The following is a 20799-nucleotide window of genomic DNA, read 5'->3' on the forward strand; positions in this document are numbered from 1 at the left end:
AAAACTCATGAGTTTAGAAGGTTGATGTCAGGAAAGGTAAGTCCTGACAGGTAAATAAGGTGAAGGTTTTGGAGCTCCATTTGTTAATAAAGTTAAAAGGTATGTATCGTCTTTGTGCTATAAGTGTATGTGTTTATATGTATCTGTTATAACGGTCTGAGTTAAGATCAGGTTGAGACATTCCTGATCGCCGTGGCAAGCAGGGCTTGGCGGTTTTTCGTGTCTTGAGACAAGCGTTTTGGTAAGGAGACATATGCGCGTACGGTGCCTATTGGCTTTACTCTGAGCACTGCTGTCCATAAGTAATTACTAACTAAGCTGTCAGTTTTAATATTCTGTAAATATTTGTATATTTATATATAGTCAGGAATTTGTGTTCATATGTATGCATACTTTGCTAGGTGGAGTGACTGTGTATTGCTATATAGAAAACAGAAGATAATGACATTTTGTTAATGAATGTTCACAAATGTAAGTTAATTTATTTGTAATGTTTGTAGAATGTTAGGGAATATTGTATGTGTGAGGGAGACTGATCATCTCCCAAATTAGGTTAGAATAAGTCTGTAGTGGTTGTAAAAACGTTGGTGTGAAAGGACCCTATGTGTTAGTTCTATGAGTGAATTGTAAGAAGTATGTAACTGATGCTGAATTCTGCATAGTGTATGATGAATGTGGAAATGGTATGTATCTTCCATACAAATACAATTAGAACTTTCTGTGTCATATCTTTGATTTCGTGACACTTGTTATTAGTATTTGATAGAAGGATTTATATTTATATGAGTTAAATGTGTGTGTGTGTTTTTTTTTGTATGAGGTGTAAAATGAATCCCTATGTGATTGATTGTATGTGTCTTTCGTTGAGAGGCTAGGGATTGATACATCTATGGTGACTGATTGACTTTAGCGTCAAAGTTCTAAATGTTATTGGCAGTGAGTGAGTGTGTGTGTGGAAGGCACGATTCATTTTTTATTTTTTTATTTTTTTTTATATTCTTTTGAATATGTACCTCAGCTAGATAGCACCATTAATGAGCTGAGGGAGTTAGAAGTTATTTAAACTGTAGAAAAAAGAAAGTTGTTTGTTTTAAGTAATTTACGACACAAAGTTCTCCCATATTTTTTTTTGTATCCAGCATACTGCTTTTGGAAGGAAAATATCTGTAGATAAATTCAATGTTGCTAATGTAATTAATGTCATGCTTAAAAACATTTTACAGTTGTAGGTTTTACATGTTAAGCAAGATAATGTATTTCTTTCAGTATGAGTGTAGGAGAGCAGAAAAGTATAGTCACCATTTTAGAAATAGCTGTCTGCACGTACGTGCAACAACTACATTAAATCACTTTTTGTGACAGCTCATCTCAGTGCTCTGTACTGAGATAAAGGGGCACGTTTAGGTGCCTTTAGACAGAAACTGGATGAGCTGACCAGAAAATAAATAAAATCTCAGAATATGTTCTTATTCTCAAACATTTGTTGATTTTTTATTAGAATATAAACTGTAGATTATAATAGGTATTTTGTCTTTTATATTATGGACTGTAGTAGTGAAAGGTGCATTTTATGTTTAGTGTATCACTCTTGTAAGTAGGGTGCTTATTCTCCCTTGTAGCTTTTGTTTATTTTGTCATGTCTCTATCTTATTGTACAGTATTATGTATACTGTCATCTTTATATATTTGCCTATTTAGTAGTATTCACAAAGATAGCAATGGGATTTATTTATTTGGTAACAGGGAACTCCAAATTTATATTTGTTTATTATTTTCTAAAAAGAATAGTGAAGAGTGATGCATGGTAACAGTGCTACCATCTTATTATATGTGCTATATGTAGCACATACAGGGGGGTGAATTAGATAATTAGAGTCTTAATTTTTAATATTAGCTTGTAAGCTCTGGTGAGCAAGGTCCCTTATTGGTATTGGCTATAACTTATTTTGTCCTACCTGATTACAATATTTAGTAATTATCAGGTTGATTATTAGTTTGCCTAAATAAATAATTTGTTTCTTTATTCCAGGAGCAGCCAGCACGTTTTCATATGTAAAGTTATACTTTGTAAAATTTCACTCCTTTTGATTTTTTTTTATTATTCAAGTTCCTAGTTATGCTACTACAGGTGGCAAAGTCAGTTTTTGGATTAGGGCCACTCTGCATTAATATGATCTAATTAACAATAAAATTTGTATATAATTATTCTTAAGGAAGGGACATAGTAATGCACATTTTCTTAACCTCTTTAGATTTAACAGACTGTGCAAGTGACCATGTAATTTTATTTTGATTTATTTGTAATTATGAACAATCACAATGTAGTTTCACAAAATGTAGTTCTTCAAAGTCTATTTTGTGTGCCTGTATACAGGCTTTATTGCAATGAAAGAACAAAGCTGTAGATATAGATATACTTTAATAAATGTCTGCTCCTTTTTAAAGTAAATCACAGTTTTTCATATGGTCATGCAAATGTATGAGACAACAGCTAAGTGTCTGATGTGGGAAATTTTCCCAGGATTGGAGTGTATACAGCACTGATATCAGATAATTGTACCCATTTTTATGAAAAATCAGTTCCATTTTGCTCTATGCTTGGCATAGAAAATAGAACCTTGTGTCCACACTCATATTCATTGGTGGATAGGTTGTATGGGCTGTTCTAGACCAAATTAAATACAATTTGCTGGGCCATATGAAACTTTGGATAGATTTGTGACTAAGTTTAGGAGTTCTAGAGGCAAATCATAGTTGCTTAGACTTCATGTTGTACAGTGGGAGATAAAATGTTCATGTGTTTAAAATAATTAACCAAATTGGTGTAGTTTTGTTTCTAAACAGATCCTTGTTTTAGATGTGATCTCTTGTTCCAATCAAAGCCACTAAAGGAATGTATGTCAGTAACCCTTGATGACTGCAAGTACATTAAAGATCATAAAAGGAAGTGGAAGAATTCACAATTCAAGTGTCCATTTAAATCCACATTTGTGACAGTGACATTTTCCATTTCTATAGTAGTCAAAGTCTGAGTGAGATTACCAAGAGTGTTATTCACATAAGTGCAAGTGGAATACATACAAGAGACTGTTGCAGACAAAGACATTGGAAATATTTCAGTAATGGACATTTCTAATTAATTATATGTGATACTTTGTATGTAGAGACTTACTGTTGTTTTGTTTGTTATATATGTTATAAGTATTAATATTGTGAACACCTTAAAGTGGAACTTTGGTCAGAAAATTGATTCCTGCTGGATCACTTGAGGCTAACCCTTTTTGCAGGTGTAGCTATGAAGCACAGTAAAAAAATAAGTGCCTATACTGTTTAAAATCCACTGTTCCACCCTGCTCTACACAGGCTCAGTTGTGCTCTATTTTTTTGCACTGCTTAAAAATCTAGAGGCCAGTCTGCTGACAGCCTGAAATTCTACTGCTGCTCAAAGGTTATGGGCTTCAGTAAAATGGTAGCATAATAATTAATGTGGAATGTATTTTTCTTGCTAATGAACCTTATTTTATCACATTTTTGTGAGTAGAGTTCCACTTTGAGTAATGTTCAATCATTATAAACAAATAGTTTTATCATTTTTTTTTTGATAAAAAAAAAAAAAAAAAAGTGGGGAGGTGTAATGTAATGAGTATGACATTATCGCTAAAGACTGTATGCTATTGATGCCTTATAGGATATGTTATGATATTTGTCATGATATTGTTTTATAATTCATGTTTTAAGACATAGAAGAGGTAGGCTACTGACTTAGACAGTATAGCAGTGACTGACAGAAGAGACCCATGCTGACTGTTATTGTATAATATTCTGCAGTATAGTATGTGCAGAAATGGACAAAAAGTGAAATGGCTTTGGGTTTAGCAAACATTGTGGGAAGACTAAAAAATTAAAACTAATGAAATATCTGGACTGACTTTATTGACAGTATGACATGACCAGGGTAATAGTGACTGATAGGTGGAGTCAAGGTTAGGAAATGATAAGAATTTTACAATTATTGTATGGGAAATAGTATAGGTTGGGAAATGTAAAAGAATAGTCTATATAAAATACTTTGTAGTGAAATTATGTACTTCAAAGGATTTATACTAACAATTATTATTAATAGTGTAAGAGTATATAGTATATAGATACATGTATATTATTTTAGCGAATGTTGTAGAAGTAAAAGGAACACACTAAATTAAGTTATTAGATAAAATGAAAATGTAGGAGCCATTGCTTTGTAGGTTGCCCTGAAGTGCTTGCCAGAGACCTATTGTATCCTGACACTGACTTTATTTTTATTTTTTTATAACTATATTTTGAAGTGTATTTATACATTTGTGTAAATGTGTAATTGCTGTCTAAATGATGTCTCACTGCTTAACCATGTTCTTTATTGTATTCATGATTTGATAGATACAATATGTGTTGTCCCTCGGTAGCACCGATCGAAATTGGCTGGTCTGTGGTCCCCCCATGTCGATCGATTACCCCTTTGACCCTTCTCAGTTAGACCACTTCAGGCCGGTCCTGTTGGGATATGTTATAGAGGGGCTGCCGCATCCACACGGACGCCCGGGGCACACCTTTTTGATGTGCCCAACCCGCGCCGTGCATCCCCTCCAAGCCAGCTTCTCGACAGGCGATGGCATTCGTCGCCCTCAGCAGAGCTGGTTTCCATCGCAACCATTCCCCGCCCCCTCCGTCCCCGCGTGATCATTGTGCGGGAGGAGCTACCATGCGCATTGGCACGCATGTCGGCTGTCTCCTCTGGCGCGGTGATTTGTGGGGATTGAGGTTCGACGAGGTTTGGCTTCCCGGGCATGCGCAGTAGCGCCATCACGTCCGCATCGAGCCGGCAACGTCACACGCCGTCTCGATGGGGAGCAGTATTTAAACCGGCTAATCTGACAGCCATGTCTGCCAGCGCCGGAGGTTGCAAGCGAAGACATAAGCTAGGTAATGTGACTGGTGTTTATCACCATACCTTGCTCCATATTCTAGAGTTATGTTTTTATGGCTATACCTATTGAACTCTGGTTGAGTGTCTAATTTATCTATAACTTTTCTCCCTTTTAAGTTAATTGAAAACTCTATACTCTGAACAAACTCTCATTATGATGTTGATTGACAACATCATTTTTCAATACTTTCTTTATGGAGCATAGTCTTAATTCCAAACTTTAACCATATCCTTGTGCAAATTGTGTTTAGGTCCTGTTTCCCAGTTCCAAACGTATATTACATTTACCTATTTCTGGCTATTGCCATTTCTGGCGTTTAACTGCATCTCTCGGATCGCAGATGCAACTTATAATAACTCTTTGATGTAAGTGATACTTACTTAACTTTATACTCTCTACAAATCCAATTAACCCTTTATACAATGATATTTATCCCCTTATATTGAATACCCCTTTGTTTTGTACAACAGCTTCACCTGACTGCTCCCTGTGGTTGCATATTTAGCCTCCCTTGCTATCCCGCTCGGCTGTGTCTGCATACACTGGTCCTGATGAGTCCACCTAGGGTCAATTATTTTGGGGGTAAGCCTTTATGGGTACTTCAGAGTGATAACACATTCTTTATCTCATGTTGTATTATTATTGCAAAATATATATTTTTTCTATATGTAAAACCCTTTTTCTTCTTTTGTAGAATAATTTAAAAGTTTTGGATGACTCGCTACTCAATTGCATACCCCTTGATAAAGCGACTAATGCGAAACATGTCGGGCTAGTATGCAATAACGACTATTTGTGAATTCGTAGCGTATATCCTATATGTTATCCTCCATTATTGACCACGCTGTTTTAATTGTATTGTCACAAATTATTGACATATATGTCTGTTTTTAATGTAAACAATAAAACTGTTTTTTAACAGAAAGTGGAAAAAAACATATAGCCTTCTCTTTTATATTTGAATAAATTGCACCGTAAAAATCCCTTTCCTTCCTTTTTCACTTATCTAAATCTTTATCTGGGATGAGGTGCCTACTTTAAGGGTGTTTCCCTTTCCGAAACCACAAACCTGTAGATCCAGACAAATATCGGGTGATCGCAGAAGACATGATGCAACTTGTTACAAATGTTAATTGCTACAAAGGAAGGATTTCATGCAATAAAGGAACATCTGAGACTTGTACCCTTGCAGAACAGGTATACACTGAACTTGTGTCTTACAGCATCCAAAGCAGCTTGTGCTATGATACTGGACCAGCAACTGATGATGAAGAAGGAGATCTCTCCAAAAAAAACATCAAGCACTTGGCTAAGCTGAAAAGACCTATGCAGGAAAAGGCAGAGCCTTATGGGACTGAGTCTGCTGAATGGTCCCTGGAACCACATACTTGGCTTTCATTCACTAGCTGAACGGATTGTTCCTCTTCCCTGTTATCCTTGATGTGATGTTGCTGAGTAAATGTTGCCTGTTGCAAGAAGTTTGTGGCAAGAATGATCACAATGCCACTGAGACTGACAACTATGTTTTCCGTGCCACATATGGAGAAGGACTTTGCAGCTACAGAAGATGCAGTGTGTTTTTGATTGGACTGATTTATTTATTTTTTATTTTTTGGACTGATTTATTTTTTTTTTTTTTTGGACAATTTATGTGATCAGTGTTGGGTGCATGGGGTCTCTGAAGAGCATGGTGGGTGATTTGTACTGTAATTGCTGTGAGGCTTATGCCTCAACAGGGGGGAAATGTTGTGGAATCTCATATTAGCCAATGTATTTCATATTATATATATTGATTTGCATATATTTTATTGATAATTATTATTATTATTTATATTATTATATAGTAGTGGTTTTATCAATATTATTATTCAATAAGTAAAGCAACAATTATTAATCTTTAATAATGTATACTGTATTTTCCAGATTTAGAAAGTCTTCATTTTTAAGTGTTGAACTTTAAATGACCTTTGCTTTATGACAAGTACTTGTAAACAGGTGTTCTCGAAAATGTATTAAGATAGTCTACTGGGTGAAAGTTCATTAGAATAGATTCAAGTTATGTAGAATGGTCTCAGACAGATAAGAAAACAGGTGGTTAAAATAATTAGGTGGAATACAGGAAAGTTATGTACAGAACATTAATTAAGTTTGACAGGGTCAAACAAAGGTCTGCTTGTGCCCTCATTAAAACTGTTAAAATACATGCATATAGTGAAACATATAAAACATCTGGTGGGGTTATTGAAAGTTAATTGTCTCAAAGTTGTAAATCTGCAAATCCTTGAAGCTAGTTAAATCTTATCAAGATAAGGAGAGTTTGATAACACAGCTGGGTGCCAGACTGTCTCTATACAGGTGTTTTTAATTGGACAAAAACAGTTATAAATCACTTTAATGAACATATAGGAATTTTGGGAATAATTAAGTTTGTCTGGTTGTAGAACAGGTGTCAGATTTATGGTTAGTTACTTTGACGTAGATCTTAGCGACCAATCATATGTAAGAAAGATAGTTGAGATAAGACTTGTGAAATGGTATATAAATGCAAGCTCTGTAATTGTTAGACGGACAAGTCAGATAGGAGCTCATAAGGCTGAACTCTATGTATGCTGCCCTATTGCACGGGTCATAGAGGTCAGAACCAATGGGCAAGTATCTGTCCTAACTTGTCTCCTCGGACAAGTCAGATAGGAGCTCATAAGGCTGAACTCTATGTATGCTGCCCAATTGCACGGGTCATAGAGGTCAGAACCAATGGGCAAGTATCTGTCCTAACTTGTCCCCTCGGACAAGTCAGATAGGAGCTCATAAGGCTGAACTCTGTGTATGCTGCCCTAGTGCACGGGTCATAGAGGTCAGAACCAATGGGCAAGTATCTGTCCATAACTTGTCTCCTCGTACGAGTCAGAGAAGACTTCTTGACTTGTTCCAGAATGTGGTCTCAGGTGAATTTCCCTCAAAAACTTGGTCGAGCTGGAACCCAGAACTCTGTGAGGGGACCAGACCACTGGTCGACCGGCTGGTCCCTATCAGGTGACAGGTTCTCAAGAATTGGCAGTAAAGACCCATTCTGGTTCAAGGTGAGAACACTTCACAATCGTTTCAATTTGGTTAGAGGATAAGAATATTTATATCTAATATGCTTGCATTGTAAGAAACTGTATAAATTAGACCTGTATATTGTAATATTTTGAACATAAACCTGTATGTTATCAGCTGTTAATAAACCTGCATTGCTGAAGTTCTGCCTGGTTCGATACTTTACTATTCTACTTCAAAGCGCAAACACACAAGTCCATATATAACAGGAGATATAAAGGGCTGAGCAACTTAGTCCATAGGGGACAGGCTGGAAGTTCAAGGGTTAAGTGGTATCCGGTAATGTAATGGTTAAAGTAGGCTGGTAGGCTAGGCGGCTGCTGTTTCCTCAGAGAGCTGGCTCTGTGATGGATGAGAGAAGGATAGAGAAGGAAGCGCCACCTGAGTGTAGTATTAACAAATGATGTTTAATGACACCAGGTAAAAACACACTTACAGGATAAAAACATATAAAAGGCTCATCTGTATAGGTATGTGGTCCTCGGTGTTCCCTCTGATCCTGTGGTGGTGACACTGCAGGGATGCTGGGCTGCAGAAGGTGGATTACTAGCCGGGAGCTCCTTCTGTGGCCATCAGGAAGACACTAGGGGCCGGCGTGGAGCACACGTGAAGCGTGCATGACGTCACAGGTCGTCCGTCTGCTTCCGGGTTTGGTATCCAGGGGAGGGATCGTCCAGGGAGGAGGGCTAGCAGAGAGGTTGAGAGAAGGCTACGTGCTCGGAGCCACTGCTCCTTCAATAGGCCTCCCTCAGAGGGAACACCGAGGACCACATACCTATACAGATGAGCCTTTTATATGTTTTTATCCTGTAAGTGTGTTTTTACCTGGTGTCATTAAACATCATTTGTTAATACTACACTCAGGTGGCGCTTCCTTCTCTACCCTTCTATCAAAGGCAGAAGAGCCCATCTTGACCCAGAATCATAGTGGACATCCAATCATGAGGTGAAAATTAAGGCCATATCACCAATGGTGAAGTGATCCATTATGGTATAGCAACTAGCCAATTGCTAGCCTCCTGTGGCACATCAAAAAACTTAACAACGCCATTATGCGGTACTCTGAACTTGCTAGGATACAGCATACTGCACTGAAGGCCTTTTTCTCTCACGCACTTACGAACATCGGTAAAGGAGCGACGCCTCCTCTAGGTTTCTGCCGAAAAATCAGGAAACATCATGACTCTCGTCTTTTCATAGTGCAGCTCAGGGTGTTTTCGGACCTCCGCCAGAATCATATCTCTGTTGCGATAATTTAGGAACCACACCAGGAAGGGACGAGGAGGGGTGCCAGCATTCCACCAGGTATGTCAGGGATAGATCAGTCAAAGATCTGTTTGAAGAACTGCTCCGCAAAGACAGTTGGCCTGGCTCTCTCCATCCCCTCAGACATCCCCACTACCCACACATTATTCCTCCTCTGTCTGTCCTCCGTGTCATCTGCCCTATGTTGCAATGCTCTCACCATACCTTGCAGCTCTGATAGCTGGGCTGTATGGGTAGTGGAGGAGTCCTCAACATCAGATATGCAACCCTCAGCAGCAGTCGGGCGGCCCGTTATTTTGTCCAGGTCATGCCAAATGAGGGTGCATTCAGACGCTAGGTGATCGATCCTCACCATCAGCGCTGCCTTGCTTGCATCAATGGCCGAGCGTTGAGGCCGCGGGTCAGGCTGTGACATACCATGGGACTTGAATGCCATAGATGGAAGCCTAGCAGTGTCAGGACGAGGCAGGGGACAAGTGATACTCAGTAGTGGATCGTAGCGCGCATTGTCAACAGGATTTTAGTGCGGATGTTCACGGAGCTTAGTGAGAACCTGACTAGCTTTGGTCATCCAGCCACGCCCCGTTCATGTGTATTTTTGATAGGGAAATTTAGTTGTCATACTGAAGTCAGTGTGGCTGTAATTGTAGATAAGGTAAAAGCATAGTTTGACTCATTGTAGTCAGTGAGCTGTAGGTGTTTAGTCAGGTCTGCTCTGTGTGCTCTGCTGCTGCCAGTCTGTAGGATAACTACTTCTATATACAGGTAATTTGAGAAGTTTCTGGATGATAGATGTGGAGTTATGCAGATGATAGCATGAATATTGATGCAGCCCCAGCCTATTCCAGAGAGGCGGGCTCTGATGTTGAGACTGCATAAATTCAGGGAGCACACAGAGCTCTGGGTCTTGTCCCAGAGTGAAGGATTCTAGTCTGAGGGGAGCACGCTGCCCTGCCAGGCAGAAGCTGTTGTTGGAGAGGCCTTAGGTAGGTGGCCTGAGGGGGGGAATGTTAAGATCCAGATGCTGTCAGATTAGCAAATTCGTATGATGCCGAGATGGGTGATGCGAATGAGTAAAGATATGTATCCACATACACCCTAAGAACTTTACTCCACATAGATGTGAAGTAGTACTGTGGACCCTCTGGTATCATACTAGGTAGGGAAAATATGGTAGTGACCCCTCAATAGGGGTCAAGAGGAGGGAAATTAGTAGAATTATAGGGGTCTGATAATGTTGAGTTATGCATATATATATAAATAGAAACTATCACTTTAAGAATTGGTAGTGCACTTTTTTTTACTTTCCCTAGGTGTTTTTTTTTTGTTTTGTTTCAATACCTGGGAAATCGAAACTGTTGGATATGTGACGACACAAACTACTGATAAGAACCCAGAAAGCTGCTCAAAATAGGCTTTCATACCAAAACCAGTCTGAACTGACCAGATACTGCTGAAATTTCTTTTTTGGCCAGCACATGATGTAACCACCCATTTAACGGTCCCCTTGCTACTAAGAAGATATGAATGCTGATTGGACTAAATTATACGATCACAACTATAACATGCCTAGACCTTATGCATATTCATACATATATATTGTTAAACTTGATGTTTGTAAGTCAGAAACACTTTCACTTTTACTCTCTTATGTTGCAGAGAACTGTGTTTGTGTCTCTCCACTGCAGTGTATGAATAAAGCACCTACTTATATTTTACAAAGATCTGGATCTACTATCTCATCTGAATGTCTTGTTTTGGAGACTCCCTAACCTAATTTAACATGCTTTAGCTACCCCTCTGTGCCTTATAGTCAGCTATGGGTCTGCTAGACTGGAATTTGAAGAAAGAATGAATGAGCCTGTAGCCTGGCTGTGGGGCAAAAGTTTGGGAAAACCTGGACAATATTCCTGCAGTTCCTATGGGAGAAGCGCTACACACATTTTGGAGTAAAATAACTTTTTCTTGTTTTTTTCTACAAGTCAAATAAAATAATAGAACTTAATTTTGCAGGCTAAAACACAACAATTAGCAACAGTGCTGTCACCCTGCCCTGCACATGGCTTCAATTAGTCCTTGGGCTGTCTATTAGGTCAGCGCATGCTTCCTGCATGTCCTATAAGCAGACTCTGTTTCCATGTGTTACACAGCTCACCCTTGTGAGTCGTTTTTCCATTTTCTCATTTATAATAAAGTTTGTTGAAGTTTACTACACTAGGTGCTCTCTTTCTTGCCCTTTTGCTGATACTGACAGAATCTGCAGGTAAGCAACTTTGCAAAAGGTTTGCAAAAACAAGATGTACTTAACTGGTTCCCAACTGGCTCACACAGATATACTGCGACAGAATGGCTCTCCTGGGCGAAATCCCGTATATATACAGCTTTGCCCAGGAGAGCCACCAGAGGACGCGCGAGCACTGCCAGAAGCATGCGCACACACCCGCTGCACATCGGGGGACCCGATGCATGTGGCCAGCGGGCGCGATCACCGCCGGCCACACACGATCACATGCACGAGAGCCGACATGGGGATTTGTATGTGTAAACACACAAATCCCTGTGCTGTCAGAGGAGAGGAGACAGATCGTGAGTTCCTACAAAGTAGGAACAATGATCTGTCGTCTCTCCTAGTTAGTCCAATCCCCACACAGTTAGAACACAGTGAGGGAACACACAGTTAACCCCTTGATCACCCCCTAGTATTAACCCCTTCCCTGTCCCTGACATTTATACAGTAATCAGTGCATATTTATAGCACTGATCGCTCTATAAATGTCAATGGTCCCAAAAATGTGTCAAAAGTGTCTGATCTGTCCGCCGCAATGTCGCAATACCACTAAAAATCACAGATCACCGGATATTTATTATAGCAAAAAGTTAAAAATAATGTTTTTTTTCCAAAATTGACGCTCTTTTGTTTATAGCGCAAAAAATAAAAACCGCAGAGGTGATCAAATACCACCAAAAGAAGTCTCTATTTGTGGGAAAAAAAGGATGCAAATTTAGTTTGGGTACAGCATTGCATGACCGCGCAATTGTCAGTTAACCACTTGCTTACTGGGCACTTAAACCCCCCTCCTGTCCAGACCAATTTTCAGCTTTCAGCGCTGTCGTACTTTGAATGACAATTGCGCGGTCATACAACACGGTACCCAAATGAAATTTTTTTCCCACAAATAGAGCTTTCTTTTGATGGTATTTGATCACCTCTACGGTTTTTATTTTTTGTTAAAAGAATTGAAAAAGACAGAATTAAAAAAAAAAAATTATATATTTTTTATATTTTGTTATCAATTTTTGCAAACAGTTAATTTTTCTCCTTCATTGATGTACGCTGATGAGGCGGCACTGATGGGCACCGATAGGTGGCAGTGATGGGCACTGATGGGTGGCGGTTATGGGCACTGATGGGTGGCAGTGTTGGGCACTGATTGGGCACTGATTGATGGCAGCACTGCTAGGTGGCACTAATAGGTGGCACTTGTGGGCATTGATAGGTGGCACTTGTGGGCATTGATAGGTGGCACTTGTGGGAATTGATAGGTGGCACTTGTGGGCTTTAATAGGTGGCACTTGTGGGCACTGTGGGCACTGGCAGATGGCACTTGGAGGCACAGATGAGGCATCTGTGCCTCCTTCCTCTTCGGGACCGATGTCCCTTTGACATAAGCCGGTGATCGGCTTTTTTTTCCTCCTCACGCTGTCAGCGTGAGGAGAAAACGAAACCGATCACCGAGCTTTTGTTTACATCATGTGACCAGCTGTCATTGGCTGACAGCTGATCACATGGTAAGGGGCCGGGGCCGGCCCCTTACTCGGATCTGTGATCATCCGAGTCTCCGTGACTCGGTGATCACAGCGCGCACACCGCGCGCCCTGCAGGGTGCGCGCGGTGCGCGTGCATAGGGGAGGACGTCATATGACGTCCTCCCGGAGATTGAGGTCCGCGCTGTGGCTGTCATTCGGCTATGGCCCGGACCTCAAGTGGTTAAAGCGACGCAGTGCCAAATTGTAAAAAGTGCTCTGGTCAGGAGGGGGGTAAAATCTTGGGGGCTGAAGTGGTTGAAAAAACAATATTACCTGCTCCACATGCTGTGAATATGAAATTCTAATACTATAAACCAGACAAAATTGTGTATGTGACCAGAGCCTGCTGCTCAACTTAGCTAGCTTAGCTCTATAGCATGGAAAAAGGGAAAATTAAATAGATCAAATAGAAATGTTCTCCTAAAAATACAAAGAAAAAAAAATATATATATATGTAACAGTAATTAACAGTAACAAATATATTATCATATTTGCATAGTGCCTCTGTGACTATGAACAATTACCAACAAAAGAAATGAAAGAAAAAAAGTGCCAAGAATCACTGTGCGTTTGCTGGATGTACACATAAATGCAAAGTCCTCAAAAGATCGCTGTGCTCATGTGCTGTGACCATTCCAATGAAGTGTTCTCCAAGTGAATGCCACACACCCCCACCAGATAGTAACTCACCAGATTGCCTGTGGCTCTACCGCTAAGCAGAGTCTAAATGCACTTTTCACACTGCTGCAACTCCACAACTCCAGCGACCCCTGTGTTACTTCATTCTCTTTCTATATCCACTCACATTAATTTAGGGGAATCACAAAACAAAGGTGCTCATAGTGCAATATGTTAATAGCAAAATCACCAAACAACACACATACTGTACATGGATGCACTCACACATATTTGTGCCCATAACTTTGTACCCAGTATGTCCAGCAGCTTCAAAAGCAATCCACACCCTCTTGCTTTTGAAGCCACTGGACATACTGGGTTCTGAGTTATGGGCATAAATCTATGTGAGTACACCTTCCCCACCTGCCCCAGTATCCCTTTAAAAAGTTGTGAATGTTGTGGTAAAGTTTGGCTGATCACATGACCATTGTGATCGACTGTCACAGTGGTCACATAATCTCACACTGATCATTAGAAGGGACCACGAGCTGTGTTTTACAGCTCGGTCTCTGTGCTAGGAGCGCGCAGTGAGTGCATTTTCAGCATGGTACATATGGACATTAAAGCCTACCACCTCTACACATACTGTATGTTATTGCTTCTCGGCCTTCTGGCTAAGATCAAGTGTAGTATCTCTTCTTATCAGTGTATGATGCTTGCATGATGGGGTCCTGAGAGTCCTTTGCCTAGGAAAGAAACTAAATTAGGCACCCACTGGGTAAAGTGGTGGTTGGGAGTATTTCCCTAGTGTGGAGGGTTCCGAGGCGCCCAGTGCCTCCTGATTTGAACTGTGCTACCTTGTCTGGCCGAGGACTGGGAAAGCTAAGGGCCCACAATGTCAAGCGCCCTCTGAGAATGGCACCCTGGGGGTGCCAGAATAGTGTTATGGATTTGGGACATTATTGTGTGAAACTGCACTAGACCACAGCACTAAAATTATTTTTCTGTACCATGCCTCATGGGCTAGGCCTTTTGGCCAAGACAGGGGCAGTTTTGTTATAAAATCACAAGGCCTTGCCACTGCCTTGGCATACTTTTTTATTTTTCCTTGTTTATTTATGTTGTTATTTATTTTCTTTATTATTTTCACCTACCCTGTATGTGTCTTTTTTCCCTTAGCTTGTAGGTAATGAGTCTTTGAGCCTACCCTGAAGTCTAGGGGGGGAATGTGTGGCACTTAGGTTCCTTCCTCCTTTGTCTAAGAGTCTTTCTTCGGGAGAGCCCCTCACCTAGTACTCTTTGGTTGGCTGATCATGAGGAACATGGTCTGGCAGGCTTTTTGGCTAGGTGGATCTAAGTGTGTGTTGCCCCTATCAGGAATCTTGCACCACAGAGGGTCAGGGAAGGTCCTCCAACTTCGACAGGGGACCATATGACACACTCTAAGGGCACTTTTTTGTGAGTGTTTACATACACTTTTTTGGTGCACATTCAGTGTTTTGTTTTTGGGCACCACATCGCGAGCTTGTTAAAGAAAAAACAATATGTTAGGCAGTCATAAAGGGGTTAAGGAAACAGTATACAGTAATACAAAAATATTAAACAAATATTGGGTTTACATACACTTAAATACTCTTGAAGGACATTCAACATCTATGGACTCTGTAATGACCACTAAAATACATCTTGTAATATTGCTTGCGACTGTTTCCTTATTTCATTAATTATTTTTTAAATACATTTTCTAAGAAAATTAAAACAAGATAAAAGGCCAGTTGAAGTCTCATAGGTGGCAACTGTCCCTCATTTGGAGGGACTGTCCCTATATTTGAACCAAATACTGTCTGTTTTTCCTCCTGAGTTGTCCCTCTTTTTAGTGCAGAACACTATAAAAACAGACCATTTAACTGGCAGAAACATTATATTGCACTAAATAAACAGGGTGTATCTTTTGCCTAAATTTTTCTTCCTAAAAGGTGTCCCTCTTTCCTATCTCAGAAATTGGGAGGTACGCTGTGCCCTCATGCTGTTTGCCTCTTAGAGCAGCAATGATGATGGTACGGCTATGGAAGAAATCGTTGTTACAGGCCCAGTTGTCAATTAACACTTCAGAACATCACTTTATATGACACAATATCATCGCACAACCTAACCTCATTACAACATTGCACAGTCTTGACTACACCCTTTTAATGATAGACTTAAATAATAATAATAAAAATATTTCATTGGCACACGCCAACTCCTTTCACTCTCTCTTTTTTAATGCAATATATACTTGAATATAAATAAGCATTACATTGTAAACTAAAGTAAATAGTAGCACTAAACAGTATAAATAGATAAACCCAGTGACAGTGCCACGTCCCTGGGATGTGGCTGTATGGCACCAGTTTTTCCACGAAGTCACGTTTAGAGGATTATGATCTTTTGCTGGTGAGATTCAGTTCACCTATACTGTGTCCGCTGAGACCACATTACACCAGTACTTGCTGGTGCAAGTGGATGCCGCTAGGCTTCATTGATTTGAGCTTATGTGAGTGCAATGTTTGAAGCTGTTTTAATAGAATAAACTTTGTACAACAATACTGCACTATTGGAGCACTTTGTTTCATTATATATGGAAAGTCCATGATATCGGGTGTCACGTCTGGATATCGGTGGATATCTAAACCCTGTAAACAGGGTGACACTTTGCTACAATGTAAAGTAGTGAGTGTACAGCTTGTATAACAGTGTAAATTTGCTGTCCCCTCAAAATAACTTAACACACAGCCATTAATGTCTAAACCTCTGGCAACAAAATGGAGTGCACCCCTAAGTGAAAATGTCCAAATTGGGCCCAAAATGTCAATATTTTGTGTGGCCACCATTTTCCAGCACTGCCTTAACCCTCTTTGGCATGGAGTTCACCAGTGCTTTACACGTTGCCCCTGATGACATCATCGAGCTGGTGGATGTTAGAGACCTTGCGCTCCTCCACCTCCATTTGAGGATGCCCCACAGATGCTCAATAGGGTTTAGGTCTGGAGACATGCTTGGCCAGTCCATCACCTTTACCCTCAGCTTCTTTAGCAAGGAAGTGCTGGTCTTGGCTGTGTGTTGGGGTCGTTATCATGTTGGAATACTGCCCTGCAGCCCAGTCTCCGAAGTGAGGGGATCATGCTCTGCTTCAGTATGTCACAATACATGTTGGCTTTCATGGTTCCCTCAATGAACTGTAGCTCCCCAGTGCCGGCAGCACTCATGCAGCCCCAGACCATGACACTCCCACCACCATGCTTGACTGTAGGCAAGACACACTTGTCTTTGTACTCCTCACCTGGTTGCCACCACACACGCTTGACACCATCTGAACCAAATAAGTTTATCTTGGTCTCATCAGGCCACAGGACGTGGTTCCAGTAATCCACATCCTAAGTCTGCTTGTCTTCAGCAAACTGTTTGCAGGCTTTCTTGTGCATCATCTTTAGAAGAGGCTTCCTTCTGGGACGATAGCCATGCAGACCAATTTGATGCAGTGTGAGGTGTATGGTCTGAGCACTGACATTCTGACCCCCACCCCTTCAACCTCTGCAGCAATGCTGACAGCACACATATGTCTATTTCCCAAAGACAAACTCTGCATATGATGCTGAGCACTTGCACTCAACTTCTTTGGTCAACCATGGCGAGGCCTGTTCTGAGTGGAACCTGTCCTGTTAAACCGCTGTATGGTCTTGGTCACTGTGCTTCAGCTCAATTTCAGGGTCATGGCAATCTTCTTATAGCCTAGGCCATCTTTATGTAGAGCAACAATTCGTTTTTCAGATCCTCAGAGAGTTCTTTGCCATGAGGTGCCATGTTGAACTTCCAGTGACCAGTATGAGAGACTGAGGGCGATAACACCAAATTTAACACACCTGCTCCCCATTCACACCTGAGACCTTGTAACACTAACGAGTCACATGACACCAGTGAGGGAAAATCGCTATTTGGGCCCAATTTGGACATTTTCACTTTTGTTGCCAGCAGTTTAGACATTAATGGCTGTGTGTTGTATTTTGAATGGACAACAAATTTACACTGTTATGCAAGCTTTACACTCACTACTTTACATTGTAGCAAAGTGTCATTTCTTCAGTGCTGTCACATGAAAAGATATAATAAAATATTTACAAAAATGTGAGGGGTGTACTCACTTTTGTGAGATACTGTGTATGTAGTTATATAGTAGAAATATATATATATATATATATATATATATATATATATATATACACTGTTATACAGTATACTGAAGTTTTCCAGTCCTTAGATGTGGTGGCTCCATTAGTTTTCTTTTTTCAGATTTCCTTTATCTTTTTCTGGTAAACCTATGCCCTTGGGTGACAAAGCTCACTTATGGTTTTACCCCATTTTACAGTCAGTATAAAAAACAAAAAAAAACAAAAAACAAAACATGGGGTCCTAGATCTCTTTTTTTAATATAGTTCCTGTGATTATTTTGAGTGGAAACACAGTCTAAAGGCCTCAAGATAGGTGACATTCTCTTTATCACACTGTTCTATCACCCTTTTAACCAGTATGCAAAGCAGATTTCATGCTAGCAGTAGGTTCAGAAACAATACAACACAAATCATTCTCCACTGTATTAGTTTCTATATAAAGCAGATAACATTTCTAACAGTCAATGTGAGGTTACATATTACAGGTATGGCTATTAAGCATAATTATATATATCATATGCATATTTCGGTAAACCTCTTAAATTAAAAATTAAAAAAACTTCATGCCTGGAGTTTAGTTGTAAATGGTGACTGTTCACCTCTGAGCACTCAGACATCTGACGCTAGACACCTGTAAACAAGTTACGTGTGTTTTTCAGGCCCTCCTATAATTAAAGTCTATGGTGCTAAAAACACACATTCCTGCTGCAAAAAAGACCCTGTAACGCACATTGCTCTTAAAACGCGTGAAACAAATGTGCAGAAAGCCACAAAATAAAATCTTTTATATATACTTAAGTGTAATTGTAGCCTAAAACAACAGGATTGGTACTCTTTGCTGTCAGTCTGTAGTGACTTGTTAACTCTGACCTTTTCAACAAATTGTTAAATCTCTATGTACAAGAACACTTCTGAGGGTCATTGCCACTTAGAATAGCCTTAAAGAAGAATTCCAGGTATGGGTATTTTATATAGAGTTCCAGTGGTACAACTTGGACAAGTGTAACTATGTATATACCATACTTGGAAATAGTTTGTCCAATCAGACATTTCCATTTTTTTAGAAAATGCAAAGCATTTCCTGAATGGTGCCTATGCCCAGAAGTAGACCTCCTATTCTCAGAATGCAGTCACTCAGCATGAGACCCGGAAGCAAGCCGAAATCATGAGTAGCAGTGTATACTACTGTGGCTTCCAGGAGCATCTGCCAGGTATTGTATATGCATAGTTACATTAGTTCAAGCTGGACCAATGTAACTATGTATAAAATATCCATACATGGAATTCTTTTTTAAAGTTTTAGTTCACATTTACAGAAAAAAATGTCGAGGTGAACTAACAATAGAAACCCTCCACACCCTAACACTAGCTGCTGCATCTGTCCATGGATTTGAAATCCCCACTCTTCTCCCCCTTTTCTATGCACGGACCAGATCAAATTCACTGTGCTGGCACTGGCTAATTAAAATTGATCTGGTCCATCCTGGAAGTCACCAGGACACATAGAGGGGTGAATCTCTTTTGTGGGAAAACAGACAACAATACAAACTTGACAGAGGATCAGACCTTCCCCACTCTATCCAAAACTAGAAAAAAAATTAAAAAGTTTTGCCGTTATATACAAGGAGGAGGAAAAATAACACCCCACTCAGGATTTTTTTTTTTGAGGTTTGTGTCCGATTGGGAAGCGTTACCTCCATTTTCTGCTCCACCGGTACAACAGGAGGTAAAATTCTTCAAAGAAAGGTCAATTCCTATTGTAGACAATTGCCACCAGAATAATTATATTGCCTCTATTTCTGTTATGATAACAACTCAAAATTGTGTTTTTTTTTTTCCCCTCACTTTCAGCCATAAAAAATGGTCACCGGGACACATAGGAAGGGTGAATATTGCAAATGGGGGCACAGATAGCAATAAAAACATAAGGAAAGAGGGCTGCTTTCATGCCCAATTAAGAAACACTCCTTGAGGGTGTGGGATAACTTAAAACTTAAACATAAACTGATCTCACTCCATACCTACCTGCAGTATATATTGGGCAACCCTACTTTTACACCAAGTTTTATCTCTCCATCAGTATTTCACATATGGTTCTGATATGGCTTTTATCTAATCACCCACTTTCTGAACGATTCAGGCATCTTTCCAATTGAAACCTTAAACAATAAATGTAAGCTTGAATCTAGAAATGCCTTCCAGTACCAGCAGCAAATAGAGGATGGTCTTCTCCTGCAGCTAATGTGAGCAAAGAACAGTCTATCCGTCACACCTGAACAGCATAAGCAGGTCTCTTTGGCATCTGGTTACCTTGTGCCAATACACAACTGCTTGCACCCAGTGCAATCTCCAGAACGCTGTAGAGTCACAGGGATCATTTTGAGTCAGTTCCAAGTCACTTGGGTCAGTTCCAAGTCACTTCCAGGTCCCTGCACCACTGAGATCTCATGGAACAGCAACCCAGTACATAGGCTGCCTCCGGGGCAACAGCCCACCTGAGTCTGGGAACTGACATCCTTACCGAAGAAAGACAGTCTCTCCAGGGTTCCTGACTATTTATCAGCTTCCCAGGCATCATCTGTGTACACCTAACCAGGTATTGGATAGGCCCTGATCAATATTCAGAAAGGTTTTTTTAATTCTCTCTCCCTAAGCTCTAGAAACTTCTTCTAGAGGCAGGAGGAAGCAATCAACTCCCAGTCTGTGAAACCCTGAACAGACCAGACCAAACAGTGACTGATCTCCTGATTGCAGAAGGAGGCAAAAACAAATGTTTTGACAAAGCCGACTTACGACTGTGCGGCGAACTGCGTAAATGTCATGAAGTTAAGACGTCT

At 40.2% G+C, this 20799-nt stretch overlaps 1 pseudogene; it reads left to right on the forward strand.

Moving 5' to 3' along the window:
• Positions 1–14408: 14408 nt before the first annotated feature.
• On the forward strand, positions 14409–14530 carry LOC141101843 (U2 spliceosomal RNA; annotated as a pseudogene).
• The last annotated feature ends 6269 nt before the right edge of the window (positions 14531–20799 follow it).

The sequence above is a fragment of the Aquarana catesbeiana genome, linkage group LG06 (genome assembly GCF_042186555.1).
Source record: "Aquarana catesbeiana isolate 2022-GZ linkage group LG06, ASM4218655v1, whole genome shotgun sequence".
NCBI classification, from domain to species: domain Eukaryota; kingdom Metazoa; phylum Chordata; class Amphibia; order Anura; family Ranidae; genus Aquarana; species Aquarana catesbeiana.